General features: G+C 46.0%; 1 pseudogene across 1 annotated transcript; it reads left to right on the top strand.

Annotated features, from left to right (window-relative positions):
• The first annotated feature begins 608 nt into the window (after nucleotides 1–608).
• On the top strand, nucleotides 609–13,449 carry LOC311621825 (enhancer of rudimentary homolog; annotated as a pseudogene). The gene is made up of 2 exons (XR_014797047.1): nucleotides 609–718; nucleotides 12,759–13,449. The product of XR_014797047.1 is annotated as an enhancer of rudimentary homolog (transcript).
• The last annotated feature ends 290 nt before the right edge of the window (nucleotides 13,450–13,739 follow it).

Below are 13,739 nucleotides of genomic sequence, written 5' to 3'. Positions count from 1 at the left end.
CTGGCCTGGCTCCATGATCCATGCTCTTGGCTGCTCAGCTATGGTACCTCCTTCATACGGTTGTTGAGAACCTTAAATGAGATAATCATGTTGAGATCTTACAGCGTGAGGTGCTGGCCACCTGGTAAGTGCTCAATACATGTGAGCTGCCACTATTACTCTTGTTCCACTCTTATTTGGACTGGTGATTAGGACACTGACATGGATGAGGACATGGGAGTAGAGATGGGGAAAGAGAAGATTTGGGATGACTTGGGTCTTTCTTTTCCCAGCAGCCCTTTCCTCAGGCAGCAGTGGAGCTGATCATATTGGCATCTAAGAGTGTACAACTCTATCTCTGTATAATATTCCACAGAGAATTTCTGGGCTCACTTTGGGCCAACTGATCTGTGATCCCATCCCCATGCTTTGAAGCTCTGAGCACCGGCAGAAAAATTAAGCCAATCACCTCCTATTGTCCCAGCAGGCCCTTCCTTTCTGTTTTAGTTTCCTGACTAAGAGACACCCCTTCTCTGCAGGCACTGCCAAAGGACTCTGCCCCCTGAATTTGCTGCTCATTCCCCCTTGTCAGACCCATTTCCTGCCCTGCTCTGCCTGGGTCTATGCATCAGGGAGCTAATCTTTATGGACTGTTTACCCCGACTCCCTTACCAATGGGCTTCTGCTTGGGCTTGGTCAACAGGAGGCACCAGCAGAAAATAAGAAGGCAGAAGAAAAGGTCAGAGTACTTCTTCCCAGCTTGATGGGTGCCTACAGGGCTGTGACCCTTCACTGCTGCAGCTTTTACCAAGGGGCCCCTCCTCCTCAGCACTGTCCCTGGGCTCTGTAACTACTTCCTCCTCTTGCCCCTTTGCCCTAGAGGTGCTCCTGGCTTCCCACTGTTCCTCCTGTCTGGGTGCCTTGTCACCCCTGCTTGCTCCCCTTACCTGTTTCAACCACCGTAAACCGTGCCTTCATTTGCGCTCTGCATTCCCTCCATCTGGTTGAATTCAGGTCCCTGCCAGGACCATGGCTGATGCACCTGCAAAGTGGGGATCATTTTACCCAGGAGGCCCAGAGGTAGAGCTATACCTGTTCATTCATTATTATCATAAAAGTTGATTTAGTTGAAAATGTTGAGTAGCACATTGCTAATGTTCATTGACATTCAAGTTGGGAGTGATAGATGAGAATGAGAAAAAAACAACACAACAATATCCCACACATTCCCAGACTGCAAAATAAGCACTCTTTTACGGTGCCACATTCTTATCACAATGGGGTCATCTTGCATTGTTTACTGGCTCAAATGTATTAGGAGTAATTTTCTTCATCAATATCTATACATCAACACTCTCAGACCTCTGAGGCAAAATTCCCAGTGGCTGCATAGTGTTCCATGGGGCCAGTACCATAGCGTCATCAGTCCTTTATTACCGAGCATTCTGGTAGCTTCTGGTTTTCCTCATTATAAACACTGCTGCAGTAAACATTCTTGTGCCATGTAAAATACTTGAAAATACAACACACTCAGTCTTCTTAAAGCAGAAGCCGGACATGGGCTGCTGCAGCCGGGTCACCCCTGTCCAGAGATGATAATGTCTGCCTCTCCTGCCACCAGTGCTGTGAAGTTCCACTGAGACAATGTATATGTAAGTGTTTTGTACACCGTCCAGGGTGGGGGTTGGTTATGGTAGTGTGATCTTATTCTCTCACAGCCTGTGAGCAAGCATGGTGGATGTATCCTCGAGGCACATTGTGCTGACGATTTTGCCGGACATAAAGAACCGAAGGCTTTCTTTTAGGCTTTTATGTATTTCTCTTTAGCACAACAAAGAATGGTGTGTAAGAAAGCAGCCTTCCTGTGCAGGAGTAAACTACCAGCTGGCAGCACATCCGATCTGTTCTGGGGCACGTTAACTCATTGTGTCCCTTCCAGACAATGGAAGGAACTTGAGTCGTCTAAAATGTCCCTGGGGCTCTGGAGGCCCTCGCCGACAATATTGGTTACCCCAACTCCTGGCGCTGATTAGTCATAATGACTGCTTTCCGGTCCTTTCCTGATAGTCTTTCCTAAAAAGCACTTTAGATAACTCTGCTTGATTAAAACAATTGAGAAGGAGCTTCATATGGCTTTATTTTTTAATGGGAACTTCTATGTCAAGTATAACAGCTACATAGGACATAGAAGCCTCCCCATCACTCAGAAGCAGGCATTCCTTTTAGGATGAATTCCTGATTCACCGTCTGTAAATCTAAGTTCCCGGATGTTTCCCTGCTCTTGCGAAGGCAATGCTATTAAAACGCCAGGACACAGCTTTCTGAAGCAAGGGTCTTACATAGTTTTAATTCCTAATAAAAGGCACCGGACAAGGTTTTCAATCGGACTTGCGCCATGCTTAATGCTATTTGTTAATTAGTGTGAGAAGAAGAGGTTTCTGTGTATTAAAGTGGTGACATCCTCCCATGGTGAATGCGGTTCCCCCAGGGTGAACGATATTCTCCCATGGTGAACGATGTTCTTTAGGATTGCTGGTTTTCCATGACAGTTTGTTTTCTTCCACAAAAATTCAATAAAGGGGGCATAACCCTACTTTATAATATCAAGAAGTGTTTTTACTTCAAATCCCCACGAATCAAGAAAAGGCACAATGGGCCAACTGATCTGTGATCCCATTCTTTTCTCATCTGAAAAGAATCCCTTGTCTGATTCTTTTCTTGGTGACTTGGCCATTTTTATGCCTTCCGGGAAGAACAGAAAGGAGAGCAGGGCGGGTGGTCATGTGTCAGATAGAACTCCCCTCAACAACACAAGAGGCTCAGGACTTGTTTTCTGTGTGTGTCAAGGAAGCACCTGTGCCCTCGTCCAACGACCTGATACAGGGGTCTTGGCAAGGGAAGGTGTGCACGCCTCACACAGAGATACTGAAATGGCTTCGGTTTCCTTCCTGCCTAATTTTGTCTCTGTATATATTCAACTGTTTCCACGATTTTTTTTTATATTTCCATCACTACTACTGTCTCCATTATTTTATAGTTGTGTATTCAACCAAAGAAAAAGTAAGAAAAACAATTATGATAGTTAAAAAAAAAAAAATCAAAACTGCCGCATGTGAGACCCTTGGCAGTCTATGATTCGTTTTTGCTTTCATTGTTTAGTTCTGAGCTCGGCCTGAGTCAGTAAATGTGTGAAGAAGCATGGTCATGGACTTGATTTCCTTGCAGCTTTCGAAAAAATGAACCAGCCCACGTCTCTTTCTTACTGAGACAGGTTCCTGAAAGGCAAGAGCTGTGGCTCCATGTGCAGGTGGTCCCCCTACGGCAGCAGCAGAGCTTTGTCATGGGGCAGTTTCCAAAGTGGGTGTTTTGATAGACTTTAGAGCACAGCCAGCTAACTCTGAAGGCTTCATGTTGTAGACAAAATTGTTCATCCCTTTGTTTGTGTCTCCCTGTCCTTTCTTGGATCCATATTCTCCTACCCATTCTGGATGCTCAAAATACTAATTCTAGCATACACACTTAGTGGCCAGATTATTATGACCACCTGACGTTTGTAGGCAAATTAGCCATACACTGCATCGTATGGGATATGGAAGCCGAAGGCCTGTTTGAACACCTTTGCTGTCTGTTGTTACCAAGATAAAATGTCTCCAATTCGCACAGGAGCACAAGGATTGGACAGTCGAGCATTGGAAAAAAGCCATGTAGTCGGATGAATCATGCTTCCAGTTGTATCATGCAGATGGCAAAGTGAGAATTTCATGGAAACAGCATGAAAGCATGCACCCCACATGCATGAGTACAACCCTTCAAGCGGATAGGGGCAGGATTATGGCTTGGGGCATGTCTTCCTGGCATGATTTGGGCCCTTTAATTTGTGTGGAATGTCTGAATAGCACAACATACTTAAGTATTGTTGCTGATCAAGTTCATCCTATCACGTTGATGGCGCATCCCAATGGAGATGGCTTCTTCCAATAAGACAATGCACCATGCCACAGTGCTCGTATTGTGCAGGAGTGGTTTCAAGAACATGAGGGAGACTTTACCTTGCTTAGGTGGCCTCCACAATCACCAGATCTCAATCCAATTGAGCATTTGTGGGACGAAGTTAAAAGAGCCATCAAGCAGCTGGTTCCACAACCATCAAATCTCACAGGACTGGACAATGCTATTCATCAGGCATGGTGTCAGATTCCCCGCATCACCTCTCAACATCTCGTGGAGTCAATGCCAAGAAGAATCGCTGCAGTGTTGAAGGCAAAAGGTAGCCCAACGAAGTACTGATGGAGTGGTCATAATAATCTGGTCACTCAGTGTAGTTTCAATGGTTAGGACTCTGGAAAAGCTTGTTGAAAATAAAAAGTAGCAGCATGATAATTGTACAAAATTCAAACGTGGGGAGATGGCTATATGTTGGGAATCATTAAGAGAGGAGCAAGAGCCTTGGACAGATAGGATGGGACTGAATGATGTGGGCCGGAGGAAAACAGACATGGCATTTGTAAAGCACAAGTTGACAGAGGTTAGAAGGTTAGTTCAAACAGGTGAGTTAAGAAAATGGTGAGTCTGACTAGAAAGAGTTCTCATGAAGGGGCGATGGTACTTAAGCAAGCCATCAGAAACTAGTTTGTTCATTTAAAGCACATGTGTCAAACACAAGGCCCGCGGGCCAAATCCAGCCTGCCAGGCCTTGCAATGTGGCCCGCACCGCGCTGTCATCACTGCACTCCGCTGTCAGTTTATGACATTGTCAGTTTATGACTGTTCAGTAAACCATTCGGCCCGCGATTTAGGCTGGATTTTAGATTTTGGCCCCTTCTCTGATTGAGTTCGACACCCCTAATTTAAAGCGTAAGAAAATGGGACTTGATCCTACAAGCAACAGAAAGTCTCTGAACATTTTTAGGCAGGAGAGTGGAATGGAAAAAGGAATATTTAAGGAAATAACCAACACAGGTGTCAGGAGGCTCCCATGCAGTCCAGCGTTGAGACCATGAGGCCTGGGAGGACGGTGGCCTTGGCAATGGAGAGAGTAAAAGAGAGTGACCAGCGGGGAGAGGAAGAACTAACCGAACTCTGGGAGCTGCCTGGGTCCTCTGGGGAAATGCCTCAAGGGTAAAGCCTTTTCTCTTCCCCCAAAAGTCACCTCTGTCCTGCTCCTTTGCTTTGCCCTTGGCAGCTTGATCAACTGTGCTGTGCTAAGATGGTAAGGACAGATTATGACTTAAAATAGGAGCAAGATAACACAAAATTGCACAGTGATGAGAAATATTAAGCAGCAGGCACACTACTAAAAATAACTTCTCATAAAATGGTTTCAAAATTCTAGAAAATACAGTTTTCAATAGAAAAAAAAAGAAACAAAAATAATAGGGTTGGGAGGAGTTACTCAAAATTTTCTTCAAGTGATAGTTGACTGCTACGACGCCAAGAGCAGGCAAATAAGCCTGGATATCGTTTTTCTGCTTTCCAAATTACCTTGATTGCTCAGGGTCATTGCCCTCCACACATCTGGATGCTGGGAGTGAGTCATTTAAAGAGGAGCCCCCCAAACAGAAGTTTCTGTTCTCTTCGGTTGCTCTAGCGCGCACTCTACTTGGACAGCCTGTTAAACAAATTAAGGAAGAAAACAAGAGTATCTAAAGCAGTCATGCAAATTTCCACAAGCTGAAAAAAAAAATCAGCCTGAACAGAATTTGAGCCAGGCCAAAATGACCTCAGGCATCTGCCAAGGAGAACTTTGCTTCTGAGAATGTTCTGCAGCCTTCCATGGCTCCCCCCACCCCCACCCCCACCCGCACCCCATGACAGGCATCAGCGGTGTGACAATTAGGTGTGGTGGGTGGGCATTTCTGTGGGCTGGCAGACTATTTTAACTTCCAACCGTGGGAGTGAGCTTTAACTCTGTGCTAAAATTAGGGGAATCCAGCAACTCCTGTGGTTATTTCAATCAGTTCCCACTTATTGAGTAGCAGCAGCACAGTTAAGTAATAACACGGTAACCTTGCCAAGACTTAAATGAAATGCTGAGTGTTGCCCAGTTGGATCTGAAATCGCTTCAATGATCTAAGTGGAGAGCCAACCCAACAAAAGGGCTGCTGGCACCTCTGGGGGTGGGGGAACTGGGGACAGGCAGCAGAATCCCCAGAGCAGCTCCTCGGATGCTTGGGGGGAAATTTCAGGCAGCAGGAAGCCATGGGCCTGGCAATCCAAATTTCCCAGAGGAGATGCCAAGTGCCCCGATGGTCTGGAAGCCTCGGCTTGATCTCCCTTTCAGAGCAGCCCGCCACCAGGGCCAGGGCATCCGGTGAGTGCTTGGCCCCTGGGGCTTGCACTCACACCACAGTAATGGATGCAATAATGATCCAGATACGCAGCTCCTTAGGGCTGCACTCTGCAGAGCATTGTTCTGACTGGCTCTACTTCGAGAGGAGGGTTTTCTGCAGCAGAGAGAGAGGCACGATGCCAGCTCCCAGACACAGCAGCGAGGTAAGGAGGAAATGCGAAGGAGAAAAGCAGAACCAGAAGCCCACAAGAAAGGTTCTATGAAAGGTGCTTGGAGCACCAGGGACTGATATCCCGTAGGACACCCTCACCGGGTTGGGCTAGAGGCAGGGGGGAGCGTGAGGAGGGAGCCCTAAGGTGGCAAAGGTAATTGATAAGCACAGGTTGGTCACCAAGTATATGGGTCATGCCGAGGTTTTGTTGCCCTTTCCCCACCCTTCCAACTGTGCTGGCCAGTTTCCTCTGGACAAGTCCAGACCTGAGTTCAGTGCAGCTCACACTCCAGGGGCAGCGGCCACACAGAGCAGGAAGACCAGGAGGCGGGACCACTGGCGGCCACCACACGTTTGCCTGCAACACACACCGTTACCATGCAGGCCAGCTGAGAGCAGGAAGGAGCTCCAGGATAGAAGCAAAGGACACAGCTCCTGTGCTCCGTGTCTGACAGTGGCCGTCCACCTGGCTGCCCTTCAGCATCGTCTAGGGAGCTTCTAAAAACACCGAGACCGGCCCTGCCACTGGTATTCTGATTGGCTGGTCGCAGGCAGGGGCTAGGCTTACGGTTTTAAAATCTCCCGGTGATTCCACTGAGCAGCAGGACTGGCAAACACTGATGTAATCTTTCCAGCAAAGGTTAGGGAAGCGGGAAGACTAAAACTTTGACCAGCAAGGAGCCCCTGAAATTGGGGCTCTACAGAAAAGTGAGTCACTTTTGTTTCATTAATTAACGAATGAATTCATATTTTCATTCAACAAACCTTTATTAAAAGCCTGTTTCAGGCAATGCTAGGTTCCAGGACATATAATGGTGGGGCAAAGGCCCCTGCTGTTCCCCCTTCATGGGAGCTTTCGATCAAACACAAGTGACGTCTCCTCCAGGAGAGGTGGTGTGCAGGAGAGTGCCCTGGCCCCACCTGGGGTGGGTGCTGGGGAATGAGGCTTGCCCCCAAATGGGTGGATTAGGGAAGGTGATGGTTGGGAGAGAAGTTCAGGCAAAGGGACAAGCACAGGCCAAAGTCCTGGGTGGGGCGGGAGCTTGTGTGGGAGGAATTGGAAGAACTGTGTGTCTGAAGCCCAGAGCAAGGAGGAGTGGGCCCAGGAGGGTTAGAGACCATGCTAAAACAGGTCATCACAAGAACAATAGAAAACCGTCGTTCACCAATGGAGGGCAAATGTAAAGCTGTCAGAAACCTCCACATAAGTTACCTTCCTACCCCCAGTTCATACCACTGCTCTGCATTTGTTTTTTAACGCTTGGAAAGCTTCTCTTAAAAACTGCAAAATCTGCCGAAACCAGTTTGGCTCAGTGGATAGAGCGTCGGCCTTCGGACTGAAAGGTCCCAGGTTCGATTCCAGTCAAGGGCACGTACCATGGTTGCAGGCACATCCCCAGTAGGGGGTGTGCAGGAGGCACCTGATCAATATTTCTCTCTCATCGATGTTTCTAGCTCTCTATCCCTCTCTCTTCCTCTCTGTAAAAAAAAAATCAATAACATATATTAAAAGAAAAAAATTGCAAAATCCTTGCCCTGGCTGGTGTGGCTCAGTTGATCGGGTGTCATCCTGTGCACGGAAGGGTTGCTGGTTCGATTCCCAGTCAGGGCACAGGCCCAGGTTTCAGGCTTGAGATCTCTAATTTGGGGGGAGGGGGGTGGCACGAGGGGCTGCAGGAGGCAGCTGATCAATGTTCTGCTCTCACATTGAGGTTTTTCTTTGTCTCTCTCCCTCTCCCTTTATCTCTCTCTAAAACATAACTTGAACAATCCTTTCTAATTATCCAAAGGCCTCTATCATTTATTTATTCATTTACTTATTCTACAACTATTTCCAGCATCCACTGTGTCCTGAGCACTGCCCCTTGGTCACTGCCCATAGGAACTTACACCTAGAAGAGAGAGACAGACAAGGAACAATAGTCAAGCTGTCGGCCCTCTTCCCCCAGGGCTGCTGATATTCCCAGTGCCCCCCTGCGCCCAGCCATCCAAACCAGCATTGTTCTGAGCAAAGTGGAGACTCACAAGGCGAGACAATAGTGAAGAGAACAAAGTCCCTGCTCTTACCAGACTGGCAGCCTAGTGACAGGAGATAGGTGATACATAACAAATAAGTAAGTATAGACCCACACATCAGGCAGTAATAAATGCTATGAAAGTAAATCAAGTAAAAGGGATACCAAGTGATATGGGCTTGCTATTTCACATACAATGGTCAACGATCACTTCAGATTAAGTGACATTTGAGCAGAGAGCATGCTAGGAAGCTCTCTTGGGGCACAGCATTCTAGGGAGACTGTGTAGCAAGTGCAAAGATCCTGGGGTATGTTCCAGGAGCACAGGGAAGTCAGTGCAACTAGAGGGGCATAACCAGGGGGTGAGGTAGCAAGGGAAGGTTGCCTTAGGAAGCAGATGTTATGGTGTCTGAGGGGGAGGCAGAAACCAGGTCACAGAGCGTCTTATAAGCCATAGTAGGGAGTTTGGGTTCCCTGTTGCAATGGGAAGTCAGCATCTATAACAAAGCTTGCACACAGTGGTTAAGTTCCTTGAGAAAACAACTCGGGTTAAGGGGATAGAGATGCAGGAGTCTGGGGAAGCTATTTAAAACAAGAGGTCGGAGAAGTTCTCTCTGAGGAAGTGACTTTAGGGTTGAATTGTGAACCACCTGAGCAGTTACCATCAGAGATCTGGGAGAAGCCAATTCAAGGCAGAAAAGATAGCACTGATGTGAGAGTACGCGTGACATATTCTGGAAGAGCAAGAGGGTCAGAGGGGCTGGCTCATACTACAGGCAGGAGAGTCGGGGAGACCAGGCTGGGAAACAGGCAAGGGTCAGTCGGGGAGACCAGGCTGGGAAGCAGGCCCTGGAAGCCCCAGGAGGCCAGAGTGAGGCCTGGAAAGATTCGGGGGGATTTTAAGTGAGAAGTGACACGGTATCTGTTTTAGTAGGATAACTCTTGTGCTGTGCTGAGAAAAGACAATAGCGGAGTAGCGGGTGTGGGGGGAAGGCGAGCCCATAGTGGAAGCAAGAAGATGAGATGAGAGGCAGCTATGGTCCAAGATGGCAACGGACTGGACTGCAATGGCAACACTGAATGTGTGTGTGTGTGTGTGTGTGTGTGTGTGTGTGTTTAGTTTTTATTTATTGATGAGAGAGAGAGAGAGAGAGAGAGAGAGAGAAAGAGAGAGAGAGAGAGAGCGCCATTGATTTGACTGAACTTTGGCATATTGGGATGATGCTCTAACCAACTGAACTACCTGGCCAGGGCAAGATTCTGGATGTGCTTTTGAAAATAGAACTGGCAATACTTATTGATGAATTGGATAGAGAGGTGGGGAAAAAATAGAAATCAATGATAGCTTCTGTTTTATTGTTGTGTATTTGGTTTGTTGAAGGAACTGGATCAAAACCCAGTTGCTCTTGACCAAGAAGACTATAGAGCAAAGCCATGTTTTCTGGGTGAGCATGTCTTTCACCACGACTGGCTTTACCACCAGTGTCACCTCCATGAGTTCCACAGGCATCATCTGCAACTGAGGCTGAGGCAACTTTGATGACTGGCAAGTCTTTGACAGCTAAGAAATATTTTTCCCCTCAGAGATCAATTTCAGCTATAAGAATTAGTAGTTTTGTTCCAAAGAAGATACTTAGAGAATTCAGTCTCAGGGCATTCTGTTCAAATGTGGTCCAGGTTGTCCTGGAGGCCTAATGGTTGGTTTCATGAAGTTCTCCTCCAGACCACACTGATAATTCATGAGATGACTTGATTTTTCTTTTAAACTTACTGAAAGGAAAAGCAAACTTATCTATCCTCCCGGCCCATGCACGGTCCCAATAGTTTGTTAGTTAGTTGTTGTTGTTTTTTTCTGATGCTAGGTGGATTTGTTACAAATTTCCAAAGCTCTGCTGAGAATGCAGAGTCCACTTGAGCTGGGCACCTACATGGTCTCATAAAGTTGAGTAGCAATTCTTCTACTGCAGTCAGAGAGAAATGGCCCAGTAGCGATACTCTTGTAGCTTAATGGAAAGGAAGCCTGACCCTAAATGAGGAACCCATCCTTTTCCACACATACTTGCCTGAACCAAAGGAGTCTAGCAATTCAGGGGCCTGTCTCTTTAATATATTTTAAAATTAAAGTCAACATGGAAATGAGGTGGGTGGGTGGCTCACACTGAATGGTCATTGTGCACCAGGCTGGTTATCTTGCCGTTTGTTATACAATAAAGGAGGATCAGATAAACACAGGCATAACCTCTGCCTCCATTGATAATGTAAATCATCCCTTGTATCATTTGTCTTTCCTTCAGACTGGATACAAAAGGCACAGAAATGAACAATTCATGCCTAAACACAGGAGAGCTTGAAAGCCAGGGTATGTCAGATGTTTATTCTAGGTCATCATTAAGGGGTTGAGTGGATTTGCTTATAAACACAGGCTATTCTGTCAGTGGGAAGTGGGAGAGACTAAGTGTTTCCGGAGACAGCTCTTTTAAAGACACATTGCAACATTTCTACCATGCACAGTAAGCTGTAAAGATAATTCTTTTTATAGGATATGAAATGTTTTCTCCTGAGCAGTGCAAAGCATAATGTGTTATAGAAACAATGCTTTATTCTCGCCACTTTGTGCAAATGCCATTTTTCATTACCCACTGAGTTGGGAGCTCGCTAGAGATTGAAATGAGTACCCGGTTGCCCTTCCCACAGATGGTCAGGCACTTCCTAACACACACTCAGCAAAGACCTCCGTGGGAACCAGGGGAGGCCTCCCCAGACAGCTTTCCCCACAGTCGAGTTTTGGAGCACCGCGCTCTTGAAGGACATTGCCCCCTTATAGGTTATCCCTTTCCCCTGCCCTCATTCTCTGCTAAGGGTTTTGTGGGTGGTGGTGGTGTTTTTCCCACCCAGGCCCACCAAATGCAGCTAAAGAAAAAGTGCCAAGACAAACAGAACGAGAGCCTTGGGGACCCAGTAATGGGTACAGAGCATAGAGTCTGGTAATCATTCTTTTGATTTGTGCTCAGATATGTTTTCTATTTGCTTTTGTACAGAATGCACATTTTCCCCCTTGGATTGCAAATAATCTGAACCAGGGTAAAACCATTACAAAGTGGCCTTCAAACATCACGTCTGCATTGGCATTGAATGACTGATCAGACATTTAAATACGCAAACTGGGAATTCAGGGAAATTGTACTGATACGGTTTTTAAAAACACTCTCAGAGTTGTTTAAATCATCTTTGCTTTCTTGGGTCTCTCTCTCTCTCTCTCTCTCTCTCTCTCTCTCTCTCTCTCTCTCAAGAATTTGGCTTTCTCTTTTCCTTTTTATTTTGTTCCATCTTGTTCCTATTTTAATGTTCTTCAATGATTTAATTGTTCAATGATTTAAAAATTATTTTTTGCATCATTCCCAACAGATAGAGAACAAGGAGAGAAGATGAGATCTCAGACAGGGCTCTAAGTCCCAGGTTAATGTCAAGTACTGGGTTTTCTTTTAGTGACTCAAGGATCAAAGGGAAATTATTCAATAAAAAAGAACTTAAAGGGGACTTCTGGGCTGACACAAACCTTAATCAAAAACACTTGTTCAAATGCAGCTTCCTTGACCAGCCTTTTCATATCGTCTTTCCAGTTCTTATACGATGTGATTAAAATAAGGGTTTTTCTCCATCACCATGCAGCATTCCCTCTGCTATAACTGTTCCCAGTGTCATAACTGACAATAGGAAGGAGCAAGCCAAGGCACATTCCTGTTTGAAGTGTGTGGGTGATTAGCCACCTCCTCTGTGAAAACTAGTCTTTAATAACTCCCAATGATTGCTCTTACTTGTAAGAATACCACTCATGCATTTGAACTTTTCACTTCGGCTTGTTTTGCTCCCCTCTGTTGAGATCCCTGTGCCTTCGCAGTTGAGTCGTGTCAGCGATGTATCACACCGTGACCTCAGTCATATTCTCCTTTAAAGGGAGTCGAGCACAAACTTCCCAGAGCCTCTGTATTCTAGGTGTTCGTCAGGAACATGAAATTCCTCCCACTCAGAACACACCCACATCAATGTCTCTCAAAAAAATTTATTTATCTTAGTCACGACCTGTGCACATGACTAGAATGTGGCTAATGTTCCCCCGTATCCCGTGTACCTGAGCACTGGGAAAAGTTAGAATTCATGCAGTTGCCATTGCTAGGAGAAGGGCAATAACTTCACAATTTTCTTTAAAACAGAATTATTTAAGGAGCAGAACATTGTAAATGTGCCCTTTCTTTTTCTTTTGCAGCACTAAAAAATATCTCGGCCTCTCAATTTGGTTCGCCTGCTATCACGTTGCTGATTTTGTGATTGTTAGATTAAGAAAACTGGGTTGGCAGCGTTGTGGTTCAGCTCGTGTGTGGCTGTGTGGCGGCGGCGGCGGCGGCTGCAGCGAAAGAGTTTGGGCGATGTCTCACACCATTTTGCTGGTACAGCCTACCAAGAGACCAGAAGGCAGAACTTATGCTGATTATGAATCAGTGAATGAGTGCATGGAAAGTGTTTGTAAAATTATGAAGAACGTCTGAAGAGAATGAATCCCAACAGCCCCTCTATCACATATGATATCAGCCAGTTGTTTGATTTTATTGAAGATCTGGCGGACCTCAGCTGTCTTGTTTACCGAGCTGATACCCAGACATACCAGCCTTATAACAAAGATTGGATTAAAGAGAAGATCTATGTGCTCCTTCATCGACAGGCCCAACAGGCTGGGAAATAGTTGTGTTGGAAGCATTTGGGGGTTAGGGGTGGGCTTGGAACATAGGTGTGTACAGCAATCTGTAGTGAAGTTTTGTATTATAGTAATCCTGTTTCCATTTTGGTACACTCTAGCCAGGATTGAATGTGTTAGATGATATGTGAGAATCTTGTTCAATCTGAACTCCCATTACACACCCCCTTTCTCTCTTTTTTTACTTAAACATTGTTATGATGATCTAGAACACATGTGTCAAACACAAGGCCCGCAGGCCAAATCCAGCCCGCCAGGCCTTGCAATGTGTCCCGCACCGCGCTGTCATCACTGCACTTCGCTGTCAGTTTATGACATTGTCAGTTTATGACTGTTCAGTAAACCATTCGGCCCGCTATTTAGGCTGGATTTTAAATTTTGGCCCCTTCTCTGATTGAGTTCGACACCCCTAATCTAGAAGGAAGTTTTTCTTTGTCAGTTAATGTTGACTCCAATCCTTCATATCTGCTTTATAACATTCACTGTACTAACCCT

This window comes from Pipistrellus hanaki (genome assembly GCF_964339955.1).
Source record: "Pipistrellus hanaki genome assembly, chromosome: 4".
NCBI lineage: Eukaryota > Metazoa > Chordata > Mammalia > Chiroptera > Vespertilionidae > Pipistrellus > Pipistrellus hanaki.
This window is presented reverse-complemented; position numbering and strand designations above follow the sequence as displayed.